Genomic DNA, 13,936 nt, shown 5'->3' on the forward strand with positions numbered 1-13,936 from the left:
AGTATGCCTGATCAGGCTCCATATTACCTTTCCTACCTTTAGGTGTCTCACAGTAGTACCCTATCCACCACCAGAGACCTGTCAAACTTGAGTATGTTTCAGACTTTGGTGCCTTTGCTCATTTTCCTTCTTTTTTTTTGCAGGGAAATTGGGGTTAAGTGACTTGCCCAAGGTCACACAGCTAGTAAGTGTGTCAAGTGTCTGAGGTCAGATTTGAACTCAGATCCTCCTGACTTCAGGGCCTGTGCTCTATTCACCGTGCCACCTAGCTGCCCTCCATTTTCCTTCTTCTTATAAAGATTACCAAACTTTCAGTAGTGTCTGAATTCTTTACCAGAACTGTTTGATTCAACTGCTTCCCAGCTTTCGCAGCAGAACTGATGAAATGAACCCAGAGATCTTCTGACTGTTGGTAATAGCATGTCTTGGCAGACTATACCCAACAAATTATCCACTTCCCTATTTCTCCTTGAAAACATGGGTATATATTTAACACATGTGATTCAACTCTTGCAGTGTGAATAATAATAATATAATATTATATATAACAATAATAAATAGCTGATATTTATATAGTGCTGTAAGGTTTGCAAAAAGCTTTATATGTATTATCCTATAATTCAGGGGGGAATATGTGGCCTGAAAACCACATGTGGCCTTCTAGGTTCTTGGGTACAGCCTTTTATCTGAATCCAAGTTTTACCGAACAAATCCTTTTTTAAAAGAGATTTGTTCTGTGAAGTTTGGATTCAGTCAAAGGACTGCACTTGAAGACCTAGAGGGCCACATGTAGCCTTGAGGGTGTAGTTTCCCCACCCCTGTCCTATATGACCCTCATGATCACCCAAGGTAGATACTATTATTTTCCCCACTTTACAGAAAAGAAAACTGATGATCAGACAGATTAGGTGAATTTTGCTTAGGGTTACACAACTAATAAGTGTCTGTGCCATAATTTGAATTCAGCTCTACCTATTTTCAATTCCAGCATTTATCTACTATTTCACCTAGCTACTTATTAGAATATATGTTGTTTACTTTGTTGAAATTTTGGATCAAAACTGAATATGTCAATATAATAGCTATGTTATTGCCATAAGAAATTGTACCAATAACTAGTAGCTCAAAGGTTTTGTGATGCTTAAATGAGATGTGTGGGAAATGCTTTAAATATAGAGAGCTATATAAATGTCAGCTAGGGAGACTTCTGACTTCTCAATACATAAATTCCAACTGTCACTGACACTATGCCAAACATAGAGGAGAATGAGAACAGAAGGGGATATTGATGAAATGGATTCGAAGTTATAATTCTGATGATATACCTCTAGTCAGCCTTTATTATTGATTTATAAAGTTGGTCTCTGTTCCAAAAAGATTTCTGTACATTGTTAACAATTGTTATGTACTTTGTGAACTTCTAGGGATCCTCTACCTCCTTTTGGATAAGAAAATGCTATTTTTTTTTAAAAAAGCTGCTTGTTTGGACACTGTGTATATATCTATTATCATACATTTTACTATGCCAAAAGCATTTCATTTTTAAGACTGATATTGCTTACATGTTACTCTAAATATGTTCTTTCTGTTAAGCTTTGGCTTCAATTTGCCAGTGAATGCCTGAATATACACAGCCTCAATTTTCTCTTACACTTGAAATGTCTTTTTTGGAGGAGATCAAGGTATTTGTAAATATTTCCTCCCTCCTTTGGTTTGATCTGACTTCTGATTGAAGGTCAAAACATTTAGTCTCTATTCTTACTTGGAGCCCATGACAAATTGTACTCTTTTTGAATCCAAACGACATTTTGATGTTTTCGAGAAAGTTTCCATGAGATTAGGTAGATGTTTTTTATATGTTTTGAGCCATGTATATTTACATTATCCATGTATGTCAAGAGAAATACGATCTTGTTTGATTCTATCTTTGACTTGAAGGCCAAACTCAGTTTTATTTTAAAATGTTGTATAGTTAATGTCTAACTCTTTGTGACCCCATTTGTGATTTTCTTGGCAAAGACACTGGAATAGTTTTGCCATTTCTTTCTCCAGCTCATTTTACAAATGAGGAAACTGTGGCAAACAGAGTAAAGTGACTTTCCCAGGGTCACACAATTAGGAAGTGTCTGAGGCTGGATTTGAACTCTGGTCTTCTTAACTCCAGGCCTAGTACTCTATCCATTTCACCACCTAGCTGCTCCTGTTGCAAATCACATAAATAATAACTATTTACTGTTACATAAAAGACTAAATACATATAAGTCCCACAGGCACTCATTGACAGAAATATTTAAATAAGCAGCAGTAAATTATAATTACACTTATGATTTCCTGGTGGTGGTGGTATGTACTTATATAATCAGTGGCTCAAAATTAATCTGAGGCAAAGGGCTTTCTTTTTTTTCCGCTTATATTTATATTTCCAGCATTTTTTTTTACCATGCCTAGGATGTAGTAAGTGCTTAATAAATGCCTGTTGACTTGACTTGATACCATACTATGTCAGTCCATGGCCCCATTGGGGTAAAACTCCAACCTCTCAGGGGCTCTGACCACCATTTTGTACACAACTAATACAGATGACTAGAAAATTTTCAATATTCCTTCCAGGGTTCTCTCCAGTCCTATAATACCTTCTCAAGCTTCTGTTTTAAGGTCTTTGATTTATGTTGGACTGCTAATTTTATTATTTTCACTGCTTTGACTTCTCATATTTTAACCTTTTGATTCTTGTTTTTAGCAGCTGATTAAAGGAAATTAAAGTTTCAATATATTTTTATTTTCTGGAGTATCTTACAATTTTTTAAAAATTGTATTTACTGGGGCGGAGCGAAGATGGCGGCTGGAAAGCAGGGACTAGTGTGAGCTCCCCGCTGAGTCCCTCCAAAAACCTATAAAAAAATGGCTCTGAACCAATTGTAGAACTGCAGAACCCACAAAACAGCAGAGGGAAGCAGGGCTCCAGCCCAGGGCAGCCTGGATGGTCTCTGGGTGAGGTCTATCCTACACAGAGCTGGGAGCTGGGAGCTGGGAGCACAGTGGAGCAGAGCCCAGCGTGAGCGGCGGGGACCAACCAGACCAGGAACTGGTCGGAGCGTGCCCCAGCACCCTGAATCAGTGAGCTGCAGCAGTTACCAGACTTCTCAACCCACAAACATCAAAGATAACAGAGAAGGTTAGTGGGAAAAGCTGTGGGAGTGGAAGGAGTTCACGGTTTGGCCACCGCCCCCGGGGCAGCGGAGGTGGGGCAGCTACAGCTGCAGTTGCTTCTGGCCCCAGGCCCACCTGGTGGGAGGAATTAAGTGGCAGATCAGAGAAGGCGTGCACAGCCTGCTGAAGATCTAAGCCCAGTCCAGGTTGGGGGTTCTTGGGGAAGGAGGAATGCTGGTGTGGCAGAGCTGGCGCATCCCCCCCCACCCCAAACATGGAACATAGAACTCTTTAGTCTACAAGCAGTCATACCCCACTGAAAAACTCAAGGGTCAAGTTAGTTGGTTGGGAATATGGCCAGGCAGTGAAAACGCACCCAGATTCAGTCTCAGACTTTGGATTCTTTCTTTGGTGACAAAGAAGACCAAAACATACAGACAGAAGAAGTTAACAAAGTCAAAGAGCCTACAACAAAAGCCTCCAAGAAAAACATGAACTGGTGCCAGGCCATGGAAGAGCTCAAAAAGGATTTGGAAAAGCAAGTTAGAGAAGTAGAGGAAAAATTGGGAAGAGAAATGAGAAGGATGCGAGAAAATCATGAAAAACAAGTCAATGACTTGCTAAAGGAGACCCCCCAAAAATACTGAAAAATACACTGAAGAAAATAACACCTTAAAAAATAGACTAACTCAAATGGCAAAAGAGCTCCAAAAAGCCAATGAGGAGAAGAATGCCCTGAAAGGCAGAATTACCCAAATGGAAAAGGTCCAATGGACCACTGAAGAAAATACTACCTTAAAAATTAGATTGGAGCAAGTGGAAGCTAGTGACTTTATGAGAAATCAAGGTATTATAAAACAGAACCAAAGGAATGAAAAAATGGAAGACAATGTGAAATATCTCATTGGAAAAACCCACTGACCTGGAAAATAGATCCAGGAGAGATAATTTAAAAATTATTGGACTACCTGAAAGCCATGATCAAAAAAAGAGCCTAGATATCATCTTTCAAGAAATTATCAAGGAGAACTGCCCTGATATTCTAGAGCCACAGGGCAAAATAGAAATTGAAAGAATCCATCGATAGCCTCCTCAAATAGATCCCAAAAAGAAATTTCCTAGGAATATTGTCGCCAAATTCCAGAGCTCCCAGATCAAGGAGAAAATACTGCAAGCAGCCAGAAAGAAACAATTTGAGTATTGTGGAAACCCAATCAGAATAACCCAAGATCTGGCAGCTTCTACATTAAGAGATCGAAGGGCTTGGAATGCGATATTCCTGAGGTCAATGGAGCTAGGATTAAGACCAAGAATCACCTACCCAGCAAAACTGAGCATCATGCTCCAAGGTAAAATATGGGCTTTTAATAAAATAGAATACTTTCAAGCTTTCTCAGTGAAAAGACCAGAGCTGAATAGAAAATCTGACTTTCAAACACAAGAATCAAGAGAAGCATGAAAAGGTAACCAAGAAAAAGAACAAGAAAAAGAAATTGCAAGAGACTTACTAAAGTTGAACTGTTTTGTTTACATTCCTACACGGAAAGATGATGTGTATGATTCATGAGACCTCAGTATTAGGGGAGCTGAAGGGAATACACACACACACACACACACACACATACACACACACACACACGTGTGTGTGTGTGTGTGTATATATATATATATATATATATATATATATATATATAGAGAGAGAGAGAGAGAGAGAGAGAGAGAGAGAGAGAGAGAGCGGGTGGCACAGGGTGAGTTGAAGATGAAGGGAAGATATCTAAAAGAAATAAAATCAAATTAAGCGATGAGAGAGGAGAGGGAGAGAATGGGGTGGATTATCTTGCATAAAGGTGGCAAGAGGAAGCAGTTCTGTGGGAGGAGGGGAGAGGGCAGGTGAGGGGGGAATGAGTGAATCTTACTCTCATCAGATTTGGCCTGAGAAGGGAATACCATACATACTCAATTGGGTATCTTACCCCACAGGAAAGAAGAGGGAAGAAGAAAAAAAAAGGGGGGGGATGATGGAGGGGAGGGCAGATGGGGGTGGAGGTAATCAAAAACAAATACTTTCGAAAGGGGACAGGGTCAAGGGAGAAAATTCAATAAAGGGGGATGGGTTGGGAAGGAGCAAAATATAGTTAGTCTTTCACAACATGAGTATTGTGGAAGGGTTTTACATAATTATACACATGTGGCCTATGTTGAATTGCTTGATGTCTTAGGGAGCGTGGGTGCGGAGGGAAGAGGGGAGAGAATTTGGAACTCAAAGTTTTAAAAGCAGATGTTCAAAAACAAAAAAAAAGTTTTTGCATGCAACTAGAAAATAAGATACACAGGCAATGGGGTGTAGAAATTTTTCTTGCCCTACAAGAAAGGAAGGTTAAAAGGGGATGGGAAGGAAGTGGGGTGACAGAAGGGAGGGCTGACTGGGGAACAGGGAAACCAGAATATATGTCATCTTGGAGTGGGGGGGAGGGTAGAAATGGGGAGAAAATTTGTAATTCAAACTCTTGTGAAAATCAATGCTGAAAACTAAATATGTTAAATATATACATTAATAAAAAATTCTATTTACTGATACATATGGAGTTAAGGTTGTTTCCTTCATGTACCAGATATATATTGACATAATCTTCTAATGCCCTTCCAGTGATTTTCAATAGCTCCTTGAAATAATTTTTGCCATGATGATATTTTATTTTTGTGCTTAAAAGTATTCCTAGATAGCTCAACATTTACTTCTATGGTTCTTAACATGGCTACAGCTGCACCATACATTTCTGTGCATGGGTCCTAAAATGTGTTTATACTTTCTTTCAAATACTGTGAGAGAACTTATTCATTCATGATGGTAGCAGTAGATACCAGCCCTTCCATATTTCTCTGTTTTGATATAAATGGTCTGTTTGCTGAACTCCATTGTCCAATTAAAAAAAGCTTTTCAGAACTATAGTCTAAGAATGCCCTTCTCTCTTTCAAAAGCATTTAAGGCAATCATGCTGTCTTTGCCAACTACTTCAGTATTAAGTATAATTTCTAGAGTTTATACTCAGTGAAGATTTTCAGTGACCTTAGGGTCTTCATATTTTTCTTCTTCAGATTTTAGCAACTTCTTGATTTCATATTTAACTTTGTCAAATCTAGGCTTAAGGATGAAGACATTCTTTATAATTGCTTTGTAATTGTAGTATGGCTTGGTTTGATGTCTACTATTGACAAATGAAGAAAGTACAAAGCTCTAACTTATAAATTATTAGTCATTCACAGTTAAAAAAATTATTAAGCTCCTACTCTGTGCCAGGCTAAGTGCTAAGCCCTGGGAATACAAAACCAAATGAAACAAACCAAAAACAAAAAGCTCCTGATCTTCAGGGTCTCACAATTTAATAAACTGCTGAGGTGTTTCCCATTTTGTTATGATACAGTACTGGTGCATAATAAAAATAATCACATCTTTAGTCTTTTTCTCGGTTTGCCATTTTTTGTCACCAGTGTCTTTTGCACTGAAGCATTTTCAGCAAGTGAAATATTGGTATTTCTAATTTGTTTTGATGTATCTATATCTTGGTTTCCTTGAGTACTAGAATCTAGAATGTGAAGAAGCACTATTCAGTGGAAGAATATAAAAAAAAACCTCCTTTTTAGTTTTTGTTTTAGAAATAGTATTTTTTTCTGCTCTAGAAAGCCTGAGAAAAGCCCTTTAGATAGAGAGACTGAGTCTCAAAAACATAAACAAAAATAATATCAATAGACTAAAAAATAAACCAATGTAAAATGTGGGATATTATTGTATTCCCATGACTTGTGATTTCTGTAACAATTTTATAGAGAAAAGATTTAGGAATCAAAGATGTTGAATAATTTTTGACAACTGAGACTAGGTCATTTGAAAAGACAAGAATAGATATTCTTGGATCTTGTTTCTTTCCAAAGCCCAATCAGTAAAATTTGATATATTTCATCCCAGGTTCTCCCACAGCCCTGATATTTGGTGACAATTAGACTGGCCTGCTGGAAAGAAACAAGATAAAAATGGTCACTTTGATGCCTTGATGTAGGACTTCCAAATCCCTTCAGAAATCTGAAGAGTACTTGACTCTTCTCTGATCAACTCAGGTCAACAGAAGATGTATTATTTATGACTACTTTGGAATGGAGCAGGGAATCTGTCTTTGCTGTGTTATACTCTGTGGCTCCCAAGGCATGCTCAGGGGCATAATAAGTCAGAGTTATCACATTCTGTTGCATCTGATGCCTTTACTCCAGCTGTGTTAATTTCCCCTGGTGGCCACTTAGATTTACTGTCTCTGAATTCAGTGAGTTGAGATAGTCATCCAGTCTTCAAATTCTAGTCTCAATATTGAGAGGTCTTTCCACTATTTCTGACGCTGTTCCATTTTTCTACGACAATTGTTCAACTAAAGAGTATTTGGGGAAAAACCTTGCTGTTGAGCTATAGTCAAGGGATTTTTTTTATATAACTGTTTGTGAGTAGAAGGGGAAGTTAGTAGTTACTAAAGGGATCTGGGTTATCTCTCTGTGTATCAACCTGTTGTTAGTTTTCATCGACTTCTTGGGCCCTGGTGTGGTTTCCAATGTACCATTGACTTAGTTAAACATTGTTACCCTATAAATCAATGCTGTAAGGCAAGTCTAAGTACTTTAGGGACTTTTGGGGTGGGCTAAATTGCTAGTTGGAAGGAAAACTGCAGAACCGTTCCTTATTTGTTCTCCAGATAGTAAGTCCTAAGGCTTTTTTTCTACACAAACACAGCTGAAATGAATAGAACCAGAACACCAGATTCTGTTGAGTTCACCGTGGTCCATCTTAACTCATATGTTGGTCGGAGGTATTAGACAGTAGACAAATCCTACCTGTTGTGATATAAAAGCAGCAGGAAAGCCCACTTGTCCTGAAATACCTCCCTCAGTCTGGTGCCTCAGAGTCTGAAATTTCACTGTTAGAAATTCATTGCTTAAATCATATTGTAGTTTCACTTATCCATTTGTCAGTTTTTAATGCTGTCTGTCATGATGGCTACCTGTTTTTTTTAATTAACCTAGAGCTCAGTAAATTTTATTTCATTCTCATATTTGAACTTTGTGAGAATTTTTATGTTTCAAGTAAACTACATTGACGGAGTCCACTTTCTAATCCTTTTTGACATCCTTCTTCATCTTATGGTTGAGTTCATCTTACTCATATTCAATTGATTTTTAGGTGTGCTTTTACCTTCACATTAGTATTCTATAATTTGATATATTAGTATTCTATGATTCTACATATTAGCACAATTCTATAGTTAATATTCTATAATTCTATAATGGTTTAATTCTACTCCTTTGCCCTGCTCTTCTCCTGGATTTTACCCTTTCTTTCCTTTTAATTTCCCCTCTTTTGACTTTATGGTATTTAAATGTTAAACTCGTGTGTGTGTGTGTGTGTGTGTGTGTGTGTGTGTGTGTGTATGTATGTGTAACCTTCTTTTGCCCATTTCAGGCAAAAGTGATGTTCAGGAGATCCCTGCTTTTTCTACCTCTAGTATAATAAAATTCCCAATTATGAGAAATAATCCATCCTTCCCTTCTTTTTTAGTTCTTCATTGCCATATTACTCTTCTCTTTTATCAAAACAAACAAAACACCTAGACCCCGAGTTTGTATTTATTCTCTTCCTCCTTAACTCTGACACTATCTCTCTCCACAGATGGTTGCTTCTCCCTCCCTTTCTTCCCCCCCCCTCCACTTGAGTGTTGGTACTATGCTATGTCATTCCTAAATATCCTTTTCATGTTACTGTTAAGTAGTCCTCTTTTTGTTTAGTGTTAGATGGGGTCTATGAGTGTCATTGAATGCCAGTCTTGAGTCTGACTCATCATATTGGATTCAATCTAGCCTGATCCAGTAAATCCTGAAAGGCAGTGGGATTTGGAAAGGATAATGTTCTCTTCTCCCTCATCCATTAGAATGTAAGAATTTCATCATCATTTAACCCCTTCAAATTGTTCAAATGTATTTATTTTTTCTAAATTTCTCTAATTTATGGTGTTTGTATTTCAAAGATCCTACCCAGCTATGGTTTTCTCATCAGAAATTCTAAAAAGACTTCTATTAAATGTATTTATTATGCCTAAATGCACTGAAAACAATGGAACAACATCAATATTAAATATATTTACCCAATGGAATAGCATATTAAAGGAAAAGATAAGTAAACTACAGGGAAAATAGTAAAATAAAACATAATTGTTGGAGATTTTAATATGCCTCTTTCAGATCTTGACAAATATAACATGAAAATAAACAAGAAAGAAATTAGGGATCTAAAAAGAATGTAAAAAAGTAGTTAAGATAGATTTCTAGTTATTACTAATTGGGATTCATAAGTACTATATAGTTTTTCATCCTCAAATGGCACCTTTATAAAATTGATGTGTTAGGGCGTAAAATATTGCAGCAAAGTTCAGAAATATTAAATACATCCTTTAGTGATCATAGGATACTATATGTCATAATTAGTAATAGAAAACTGAAGAAAGAAATCAAACCTAAATAATATAGACTAAATAAGATTAAATAATATAATCCTAAACAGTGAATTGAGTGCTGAGTCTAGAGTCAGAAAGACTCATCTTCCTGAGTCCAAATTTGGCCTCAGACACTTACTAGCTGTGTGACCATGGGCAAGTCACTTGACCCCATTTGCCTCAGTTTTCTCATCTGTAAAATGAGCTGGAGAAGGAAATGACAAATCACTCCAGTATCTTCACCAAGAAAACCCCAAATGAAGTCATAAAGGGTCAGACATGATTGAAATGACTGAATTAAACGAGTGGGTGAAAGAACAAACTATAGAGACAACAAATAATTTTATCAAAGAAAATAATAACAATGCTGCAACATACCAAAATATTTGGCATGCACTAGGAATTATCTGATAAAAAAGGGCCACGTCATTGAAGAGTTTCCCAGAAGCCATACTAATGGTCTCTTATCTATCATAAAATGATAGATTTTTATTATTTTTGCCAAAACTAAAAAAAGCATGTTTAATAACCAGTGATAGCTATTAAATACACAATACTAAATATTTTCATGAAGCTAAGTGCTTAGAAGTCTCAAGTTCTTTCCAGTGATGTAACCCAGGTTCCTGCAATATTCTTTTGACATGTTTACAAGGTTTTACAAGTACTGCATCAGAAATTCTCCTGGTCACTCTGCAGAGCAAAAAAAATTCATTAGAGTTAAAAAGTTTTTGCAGTTCATTTATTGTTAGGCATGAGATTTACAAAATCCCCAGGAAAGTTCCAAATTAAAATGAGACAAGTGTAGGCAGAATGATCTGACTAGAGGGCTGATCAACTCAGGGGCAATTCAAGAATGAAAATGAATGATTTGGTCTGTATGGAAACAATTGAATTTTCTCTCTTCCCTGGAGAGTGAATGCATAATTAAAAATAGAACGTAATTAGTGTTCTCTAGTATATAAAAGAAAAGTCAGCAAGCAAATGGCAGCTGGAAAATTAAACTGCAGGTGAAAGCAACTTGGGAGGTAACAATCACATAATTTATTTTGTGCCACAAATTAAGTAACAGATGTACATCTCATTGGAATGTGTACTAGATAGCAGTTTTTCATGCTACGTGTAGCAGGAGCTCACTCTGTTGAATTATTGTTACTTGTAAGTGAAAAGGAAGAAGCTTTATCAAGAACTTGAACCAGTTTGTGAAGTTTAACTTTGGTTAAATGAACCCCAGGATCTGGGGGCATTGGATATGTACATACGCTCATTCAGAGTTTGAAGTGTCCCCTTCCTATCCTCTAATCTTCTTACATTTTACTCTCACCCACATATTCTGTGGCCTCCTTGCCTATCCTCAAACATAGCACTTCATTTCCTTGCTCTTTGCCTTTTTTGGCTATCTCTAGAATGCTCTTCCTTCTCATCTCAGCCTTTTGGCTTCCCCAGTTTCCTTTGAAACTCAGTTCAAATCCTACCTTCTACAAGAAGTTTTGCTCTCTCAAAGCAAGAACCCTCCCTCTGAAATTACTTCCAATTTACCCTGTAAATACTGTATATAGTCGTTTGCATGTTGCCTCTCTCATTAGAATATGAATTCCTTGAAAGAAGAGATTGCTTTTGTCTTTCTTTGTATCCCTGGTACTTAGCATAGTGCCTGACATTTTTAAGCATATGATAAATGCTTTCTTACTTGACTTGACTAGACTTGAACAATGTGATGCTGGTCAAAAAAGCTAAAGTGATTTCAGGCGTTAAAAAAGGCATAGTGTCTACAGCTAGAGAGGTAGGTGTCCCAACTACATTCAGCCCTGGTCAGACTACATCTGGAATACAGTTATTCCTTCCATATTGTGGGGGTCTAGGGGCATCGTACCCCCACGATCTGGAAAATCCATGTAAAATTTTTTGGCCCTTCCTTCATACCAGAGAAGAAGTCTGAATTTTTTCTTTTTCTTTTATGGAGTGTTTATAGTACCTTATTTTAAAAACTTTTTACTTATTTCAACTTTAAAAAAGAAATTGTATATATTTATGGTATTGAAAGGTAAAATATGTTGATAGTAAACAATACTCTCTGTATACACACAAATAGATAATATAATCTTATGCATTTCCAAGTTGCTAAACTTTTTCTGTGTTGTCTGCTGTCCTTCACATCTTGTCAAACTCCCTGCAAAATTCCGCTATAATTACTTATGAAGACCTGTGATATACGGAAAATGTGATGAGAAAAGTCATGATACGGAAGGGATAACTGTATTCCTTTCATGTTGAGGCACAAGGTTTTAGAAAGGATGTTAATAATCTGAAGAATGTCAAAAGGAGAATGGATAGGATGGCAAAAGGACTAGAAATCAGACCACAGAAGGATCAATCAAGGGAAATGGGAATATTTAACTTAGAGTAGAAAAAAAAAGTAGAGAACATGATCGCTGTCTTCAATTATTTGAAGGATTGTCGTGAAGGAGGAATTTAATTTGTTCTACTTGGCCCCAGAAGGCAGAACAAGGAACAATGGGAAGTGGGAGGAGGTTGGACTCAGATGTTGGCTTGATGCAAGGAAAAACTTTCTAACAATTAGAATTGTCCCCAACTGGAATGGGCTGCCTCAGGAAACAGGGTGCCCTTCCCTCCCTGAAAGTCTTCAAACAAAAGATGAATGACAGCTTGCCTGGCACATTTTAGAAGGGATTCTTCTTTCAAAGTATGCATTGGATTAAAATACTAGGTGGTTTCTCAATTTCCTTGCAATTCCGACATTCTATAATTCTTAAATCCAATTTTCTGTTATTTTCACTTGATTATGAACTAATTAAATTTGCATTTTTGCTGTTGTTTTTGTTTTATTTCTAATTGCACCTTGTTGAGTTAGCTTGCCTTGGAAAGGGACCTATTTACTCCAAACCATTAAACCAAATGAAATGAGAACATCAAAATATTCTCTGAACCCTGCCAATATTTTATTCAATGTGGGATCCTGAATTAGAGATGATACTTTCCCACATATCTATAGTTGTATTAATTTTAAAAATTGACATATTTTGTATTTATATCATCTTTGTGTCCTCTTCCTCTCCCCAAGTCAGCCCCTATAATAAAGAACTAGAAAGAGGGAAAAAAAGTCTTCCATAGCTAATCAAATTTGATAGTATGTGCAGTATTCCACATTCAGCCTTATTGTACCCCTCCTTATTCCCATACCCCTGCAAAAGAGGGAGAGCTATATATTCTCATTGCTTTTCCTTGGGGCTAATACTAGCCATTCTAATTTCACCAAATTCATATCTGGTTGTTTAATTGTTATGATTCTTCTCATTTTCATAGTCATTTTATTTACGATTTTCAGTTACTTCACTTTGCATCAGTTCCTATTAATCTTCACAGGCCTGTTGATTTTCATCACATCCATCTTTTCTTATGGCTTAATAATATTACATCACATTCACAAACTATATTTTATTTAGCCCTTATGAAACTGGGTGCAGATGCTTTGTTTGCTACTACATAAAGTGGGTAGCATTCATTTTAAAGATGGCACTCTCTGCCAGACATAGAATAAACAAAAAAGGAATGAAAGGAATGTACTATGCATAATGTTTTACAGATTTAAGACCTACCTTTTGCAAGAAGCCTTTCCTGATACAGATTAACAGTAGTGCTTTCCCTCTGTCCATTCTCTCCAATATGTCCTGTATGTATCTTAATGGCTGATTTGTCAATGTTGCCAACCCCATTAGATTGTAGGTTCCTTGAGAGAAAGGGCTGCTTTTTACCTTCCTTTGTATCCACACCACCTAGCAGAGTGCCTGGTACATAGCAGGTGCCTAATGGTGTTTGTTAACTAACTGATCTTCAGTTTTCTCACTTGCAAAGCTGGGATAATACTCTGATTACTTGTTGTGAATGAAATGTTCTGTTAACTATAAAATATTATGTAACTGTGAGTGGCTATCTCCCTCCCCTTCACCTCAAAAACCAGAAAAAATAGATTTCCATTATATTTAGTCTGCTCTACTAGAGATGATAAAGGGGAGGAAAATGCTGCATGGAAAGAGGGTTGGATTTGAGTTCAAAATACCTAGGTCTGAATCCCAGCTCTACCACTTCCTAACTGTGAGAACTAGGGCAAGTAACATGTCTCTTCTCTGGGCTTCAGTTTCCTCGTCTGAAAAATGAAGAAATTGGACTAGGTGACTTCTAAGATCTCCAGGTCTAAATCTATGACCCTCCATCAATGCTTGTTCTCTTTCTGCTTGCCAAACATC

This window comes from Trichosurus vulpecula, chromosome 5 (genome assembly GCF_011100635.1).
Source record: "Trichosurus vulpecula isolate mTriVul1 chromosome 5, mTriVul1.pri, whole genome shotgun sequence".
Lineage (NCBI taxonomy): Eukaryota > Metazoa > Chordata > Mammalia > Diprotodontia > Phalangeridae > Trichosurus > Trichosurus vulpecula.